Consider the following 7,303-nt stretch of genomic DNA (forward strand, 5'->3'; position numbering starts at 1 on the left):
TGTCCACTTCGAGAACCGTATTTCTCGTCACCAAAGCACTGGAGTTTGGGTCAAGTCAACCAGGAAATGAAATATTTTGGGTATAATCTCATCACTGATTGTACGCCCTCATGCAGAATATAAGTGACAATATATAATTTCCTAACCCAACACCGTGCAGCACGTTTTAAGTTTTTATTTTCAAGGTGTGGCATGGAATGCTACACAGGGAAATGCCCTGCATGACGGAAAAGGATACCATCATTTAGACATGTCTCATTTATTCCCTGCTCATTATTCGTCTTTCCACATAATGATTGAGTCAGTTTCATGATGAATACTGCCCACCGCTCATGGGTGGGGCTCTGCTTGGGGTATATAATCACCTTCTTGAGATAGAGCAAGCACAGATCATAGCTTTGCTTCTCCAGTTTTCCTTTGAGAGCAGATCGTGCCCCACACAGCCTGAAAGAACCATGTCTGCCAAGGGCGGAGGACACCACCAGCAGCACCAGCAAAAGCCCCGGTGCCCGGAGCCGTGCCAGCCAGAACCCTGCCAGGAACGTAAGTGATGCCAGGCAACAGCACCTTCCTAATTATATATATTTGATTCAGAGGAGAGTGCTAAACAATACCTATGTTTTGCCGCACTAATTAGCTATTAGCAATGTTCTTCAATGACACCGCATCAGTGACGTAGGCAGGAATTGCAAGAAATGTGCTGATGCACTGAAAGACTGTGTAGGTGTTTCTCTGCTGGTGTACCTCGGAATGTACTGATACAGCATAAAGATCAACATATACAACTGCAGGTGAAGCTGTACATAAAGGACTGTGCGATGAGACTTGTAGAGCTGGGAACTGGAGTACTAAAAGGGTGTTCAATCTCTGAGTAATAATGGTAAATCGAGGGAGGGGTCTCCCAGAAAGAGGGATGAAAGCTAAATCAGCAATGAAACGCAATAATGTATGGGAATTAAGCATTGGGTGAGAGCAAACACAAACCTTTAGACGATGTATTATGTACTGAGTTAAAACAGGGATAGACTATGAACCATATATTGTGTTACACCAATCATGGAAACTGCAAGTTGGATAACAAAATGAGCATCTATATTCAGAATGTAGGTAAATATTTTGGAACTTTAAATTTGCTTTATCTAGACTGATACATTTGATTAGTAAAAGTGTTTGAAATTGTTAACTGTATATGCATTTTACAATCAGTTTGAAAACATTTGTGGGGCTCTTTTGAATTTCACAATAGGGCCCCCAAACTGACAGGGATCTGCAGTATCAGTTGGGAAATGTTGCTGAAAATTCTACCATCAAACCTTTGGGAACACTCTCAGGGACATTGCAGTGACAGACAGGTGGCCATAGAATAGTGGTCTGCTAAACATTCCTTTTTCTGCTTTTCTAGATCAATCCCTCGCAGCTAGTTTATTATTTATGTTTTAAAGACTGATGTGTCAAATTATTTACCTTCTATCCAATACTTAAGTACGCTCAGTGTAAGCCATCTATCTTCCTTCCTGTGTAAACGGAAAGAGTAAATGGAGCCCCAACATAAGTTTGAGCCATAGAAATCAGTAATTACCCAGGAACCCAACAATTGTAACCAGTAGAATACATCCCTCTTTCAGAGTTGTACAAATGATGTACTGGTCTTCTTTCCTTTACATTTAACCACACTTTACATTTGTAAAAGTCATCATAAAATTGCCTTTTCCTAATATATTACTTGTGAATTCCAAAGCTCTAGGATATCAGGTTTGGCTTCTGCATTGTGCATCATCACTGCAGGTTCTACCTTGTGTTCTCTACTGGGTGGCAAAATATCAATTGGGTAAAGTTTGGCTTTTCCAGTCAGTTTCTTGTTCTGTGAAGTCGTCTTTTTAATACCCTGAATTACTGTGTTTTATATTTTATAGTCTCATTAAGATCTCTCCCTAATTCCGAGGGGGCTACCAATAAAAGTTAATGTCTCCATGGGAATTAAACAATCTAGGAGAACACAAGGATCTGCTTAGTATCATCCTGAGAGTGCAACTGCTGAAAGATGCAAACAACCCTGGGTGATGCTCCAGAGAAAAAGGGGAATTACTGGGAGAATAGAACCCAGAATTGCTCATTCCTCTGATATTTCGTAATTCCTAAAGAAAACCTAAGGCTGTGGCTTTAAATCCCCCTATACCTCTGTCCCTGTGGTTTCCAAAGCCCCTGGTAAAGGGGACCATGAAATGAAGTCCATTAATGCTGAAACATTCAAGAGCCTTTCAAATATTTAGGAAAAATACAATAATGACTTTTTTGATTTTCACCTCATTTTCTAAATTGTTCTTACTATTAATTTCAGCCTGTCCACCAGTTCAACAGTGCCAGGACCGGGAAGTGCAGCAGTGCCAGGACCAGGCCCCAAAGTGTCCTGAGCCAGGTATGGAAGATGTACCACAACTGTCATGTTGATAAACTGTTTATCACCTATTTCATAGACTAATCCTTTGTTATCTTATGTTTGTCACAATATCAACCTGTGGTGCAGTTCTCTAAATGTAAATTATAATGATATAGATTTTTGAATTTGACCTTTCCCACATGGAAGTCTATTTGTTATGATATGCAATACGAAACAAAGTAATAATGTGAATAAGTACATGGTTAAGTTAATGCGAAAGCACTAGTGTTTGTTTAATCATCTATCAGATACGAGGTATAGATTTTCAGCTCTCCATGCAAATAGAAGTTTGCCAACTGGAGCACCCACAGTACAATGAAAAAAAATGTATAATTTTTTTATATAATTTGTTACAATAGCTAGGTGGAACTGTAAGGGTCCTGCCTTAACTCACCGTGCAGGAGTGCTAGGCTCACTGTTTATAGCAAAGTCTATGCAAATTGAACATTTAATAAGATTCCACATGTATTAACCACATACCACTCCTTTCCAGTGAAACCCTGCAACCCTTGCTCGCCCGAGCCTTGCCAAGACCAGCAGAAGCCATCCCACCAGGGTGGATGCAAGAAGTGATGTGTACAGTTCGCAGAGTCAACATACCTCACCAGCTATGCTCAGCACTGGAAAGTGTGTGTTCAGGAATCGCATGAAACATGCTAGAATGCTATACCACTTGCGATATTCAGACCAGTGCCTTCATGACAAACCATATATTTAAAATGTGAAACTTTATTTATGATTACTGTTTGAAAATTTTGCAAGCACCAATATTAAAATTGTTTCATCAAATAAACTGCCCCATGCTGGTTCTTTGGCCTTGTCATAGCTAATTGCTTAGAACATGAATCAGCGTTATGAACTGATTACAGTACTTCTGATTAAACCTGCTAAATATGGTTGTACGGATATTTTTGAGGAGTGCATCTAATATATTGAAGAGACACAGCAAATACATGGAGCGAGATTCAGGGAAAGGAAGTCCTGATGTTATAAATATATGTACCAAAAGAAACTTTGGCAACACAAGAAATTGCACAACCAGCTGTGAAGGTGAGAAATTGACGACATACCATATTCTCCTAGAATATACAGGTCCCTTAAAAACCTACATTAAATTGTTGTATTATAGTAGGCATATAACGTGCGATTCGCCGCACCATACTTATCCGCCTTTTGCCAACCACAAAAAGGCACCATACAAAGTGGTTGGTCTTCACTGTATAGTCTTTAATAATTCTCAGATAACGCCCTCTTTATTTGTTGATGCATTGTCAACATTAGACCAAATTTATTAACCCGTTCCGTGCTCCCGACGGCCAACGAAAGCACTCCCTCCCTGGTGCTGCAAACGGCCCTTGGCCATAACAGCCCCGCCCACCCATTAGAACGCCCGCACCATCGCGGAATTGCCACCGCGGTTAAGGCGTTAAACCAATCCAACATACATTGATAAACATTAGGTTGTGCAGTATTCGTTTGCCCCACCGGTTACAATGGTATTTCCAATTCAGGATCTCCAGAGCCACCTTGGATGCGGGTTGTACCAGCAGGCCTCAACCCATCTCCATTGCTTCCCTTCCTTTTCAGGTAACTACCAGTCGTCTACCCCCTAGACGCGTCCACCTGGTACTGCTTTGCGCCTTTCCTTGCGCAACACTTTTCACCAAAATTGCTTCTTCCAAGCACCGGCATCTTGGATAGTGCTAGTGAGTCCAGGACCACCAGCAGGACGGCCCCCTCTCCCGCCAGCCCAGAGCCCCATTGACTTCCCTTCCTTTTCCAGGATGAGCCAGTCCCCACCAAAAAGGAGTCCCCGCCATTTTTTTTGCCCGCGACCCCGCCAGTTCTACCTTTAACAACAGGGATGGGTGGGTGGGCAACTCGCTTCTAGCTGTGACCCGCGGCGCCTGAGGCAAGAGAACAAAGAGGGCTTTTCCCTCCTGTTCAGTGCTTTTATCCCTCTGGGGGGGGGTCGCCTGCACACCTAGGTGACGCCTAAGAGCTTGCTTACTCCTCGTTTTTCCTGCTGATCCCTTCTACTCCCCTTGCCCACATGTGCACTGGCCCAGCCTCTCTCTCGCCCGAAATGCCACTAATGGCCCCGCCCCTAGACACGGGAGGCCTCTCATAGTAGGCATATAACGTGCGATTCGTCCCACCATACTTAGCCCCCTTTTACCCACCACAAAAAGGCACCATACAAAGTGGCTGGTCTTCACTGCGTAGTCTTTATTAATTCTCAGATAATGCCCTCTTTATTTGTTGATGCATTGTCAATATTAGACCAACTTTATTAAACCAATCCAACACTCATTGATAAACATTAGGTTGTGCAGTATTCGTTTGCCCCACCGGTTACAATGGTATTTCCAATTCAGAATCTCCAGAGCCATCTTGGATGCAGGTTGCACCAGCAGGCTTCAACCCATCTCCATTGCGTCCCTTCCATTCCAGGTAACTACCCTTCGTCTACCACCTAGACATGGCCTTCTAGCACTGCTTTGCGCCTTTCCTTGAAGCCCAGCTTTCACCCAAATTGCTTCTTCCAAGCACCGGTATCTCGGGTAGGGATGGAGAGACCAGGACCACCAGCAGGACTGCCCCTTCTCCTGCCTGCCCGGAGCCCCATTGACTGCCCTCCATGATCCAGAATAAGCCAGTCCCCGCAAAAAGGAGTCCCCTCCATTTTTCTTGCCTGGGACCCCACCAAAGGGCGAGAAGCCAACTGGCGCTCCCGCCCTCCCCCCCCAATAGCTGCGACACTTTCCAGATCTGGTGCTAAGGCCCCCATTATAATGTGGATGAATCATTCCCACCTTGCATTCCTGATCACAGGAGACTCCTTCAAATAAGCATGTTGGTACTCTCCCCACTCTGTTAATGTTGGCTTATTTATGGAGAGTGTAATCCTGCTGCAACGCTTGAGGCACCAGCTCCCAACTGGCCCCTGTTCCTAATAGGCAACCTTTTCGCCCATTAAACTAAGCAGTGGTATCACAACCCCCCTAGAAAATTATGCAACCAGGTAACGTGTTAAATTGATCCGGACCATATCGTCCCTCAATATGGCGATTTTTCCCACTGTACTAATACCTGACCTTTGCTCGAAATTAGTGCTGAAAAAATGTAATCAGGCCTGCAGGATAGAGTACCTAGCCTATGCCACATCCTGTGCCCACATGCGCCATGAAATCAGCAAGGCTGAACCATTACCCTGCAGTATAGGCTGCACTGCTTAAACCAGATAGCAAGTGCCAATGAAGTGCAAGTAGTGCTGGTACCTGCTATCTCCATGGTAATTCTCCACACCAAACACCAGGCCAACTGAGCATGCTCCGCTCTCCAGGCCCCCAGGCGGATTACCTATAACGTAAAGTCAGCACAGAACCAATAATGTGTTAGCGCCCAGGGGGAAGCTTCTGCTTTGTCACATATCCATCAAATTCTACCTACATGCGGCTATGCCCCGTGTGATTACCTTGAAACATTCCTTACGCCCTCAATGGTAAGCGCTACCCTCTGTACTTTTTCTCCCTTAGGATGGTGAGACGCACTATGGCCTATCCCATGACAGGACACATAGCAACTGTTAAAGTACTTCCACACCGAACACGAGCTCCTTCACCCTTGTGTGCTGGTACTGAATGTTGGCTATCCTGAAGGTTCTGCCAGTTGTAATCCAGAGATCATGTTATGACCATGTCTGCGCAGTGCGCCTCCCACCAGCATATGGAGAAAAAAGAAAACAAGCAGTCTGTGTTTGGTGATCTACCCCTTTGAAGGTGCACCTATAAATATATAGTAGAACGTACATTTGTATAACCCCAAGAGCAGCTCCCTGGCAAGAAAGCTGTTATTCCTGTACACTCTGAAGTTGCTCATACCCAACCGTGAGCTTTGTAAGCACCCTTTGCATCACCCACACCCGTACTTCAATAACACCTTTGAAGACATTACCCTGCATGTTTGGAATGCCTTAACCCCTGCAATAATTATGCCTCCTGCATATCAGCTATTAAGTTATTTGTTTCCAGCACTGCCAGTGGCCCTAAATCTGACCTGTCGGCCTGTCAGCCATCTAATGTAATTGCCCCAACTGATATTGGGAGTAATCTACCGGCCTGCCAGCTATTTATTGTAAGTGCCCCAATGGTTTTTGGGAGTAACCTAATGACTAGCCTGCCATTTCATGTAGGTGCCCCATTTGGCAGTGGGAAAGAAAACAACTGTCTAAAACCGTTACCCACCTATGTATACATATCCAAACAGTTATTGCTGTGCAAAATAAAATCTGACTGAACCTTTTAGCTCCCTCCTGGCAAACAAGGGGCATGTTACTTGCTGTTTAGCTTTCAACGCTGAATTAAGAATGAAGTGGTACCCAACTCTGAATGTGTGTCTTTTTTTTTTTGACTTGGCGAAGAAGCCAGTGAATTGAATACCCATCTATGCTCCACACCTAAAGAGCGAAACAGTCCAACCTATTTCCTGGCGCATCAAGTACTAGAACAGTGCCCCTTTCACAAATGCCCTACATCTTACTATACACTGAATCCAATTAACTATGGAGTAACATGGATTACCACGCTACTCCTCTAGCAAAGACTGTCACGTGCGACATGGAAATGCACTTCTGCTGTTTGTGCCCGGCCCTGTTCTTTGCCTCGAATATTTCACCCATAATGCAGGAAGATTCAGAGGACTGCCCAGAAAGACAGTCTATTACTCATAATTACTCAGCCAGAGGTGGTTCGCCCCGGTTAAGGTGAACCATTGTATCCCCGCAGAACATAAACCTCTCCAACCTGGATGTCAATTGTGCCGCAAGACCCACCAGCAATCATTAAGCTGGGTCTGGCGGCTCAG

At 44.4% G+C, this 7,303-nt stretch overlaps 1 long non-coding RNA gene across 1 annotated transcript; it reads left to right on the forward strand.

Annotated features, from left to right (window-relative positions):
- The first annotated feature begins 404 nt into the window (after positions 1-404).
- LOC147711259 (uncharacterized) lies at positions 405-3,220 on the forward strand. Its single transcript, XR_015295685.1, has 3 exons — positions 405-543; positions 2,339-2,416; positions 2,931-3,220. It is a non-coding gene; the product is annotated as an uncharacterized LOC147711259 (long non-coding RNA).
- The last annotated feature ends 4,083 nt before the right edge of the window (positions 3,221-7,303 follow it).

The sequence above is a fragment of the Lissotriton vulgaris genome, chromosome 5 (assembly GCF_964263255.1).
Source record: "Lissotriton vulgaris chromosome 5, aLisVul1.2, whole genome shotgun sequence".
NCBI classification, from domain to species: domain Eukaryota; kingdom Metazoa; phylum Chordata; class Amphibia; order Caudata; family Salamandridae; genus Lissotriton; species Lissotriton vulgaris.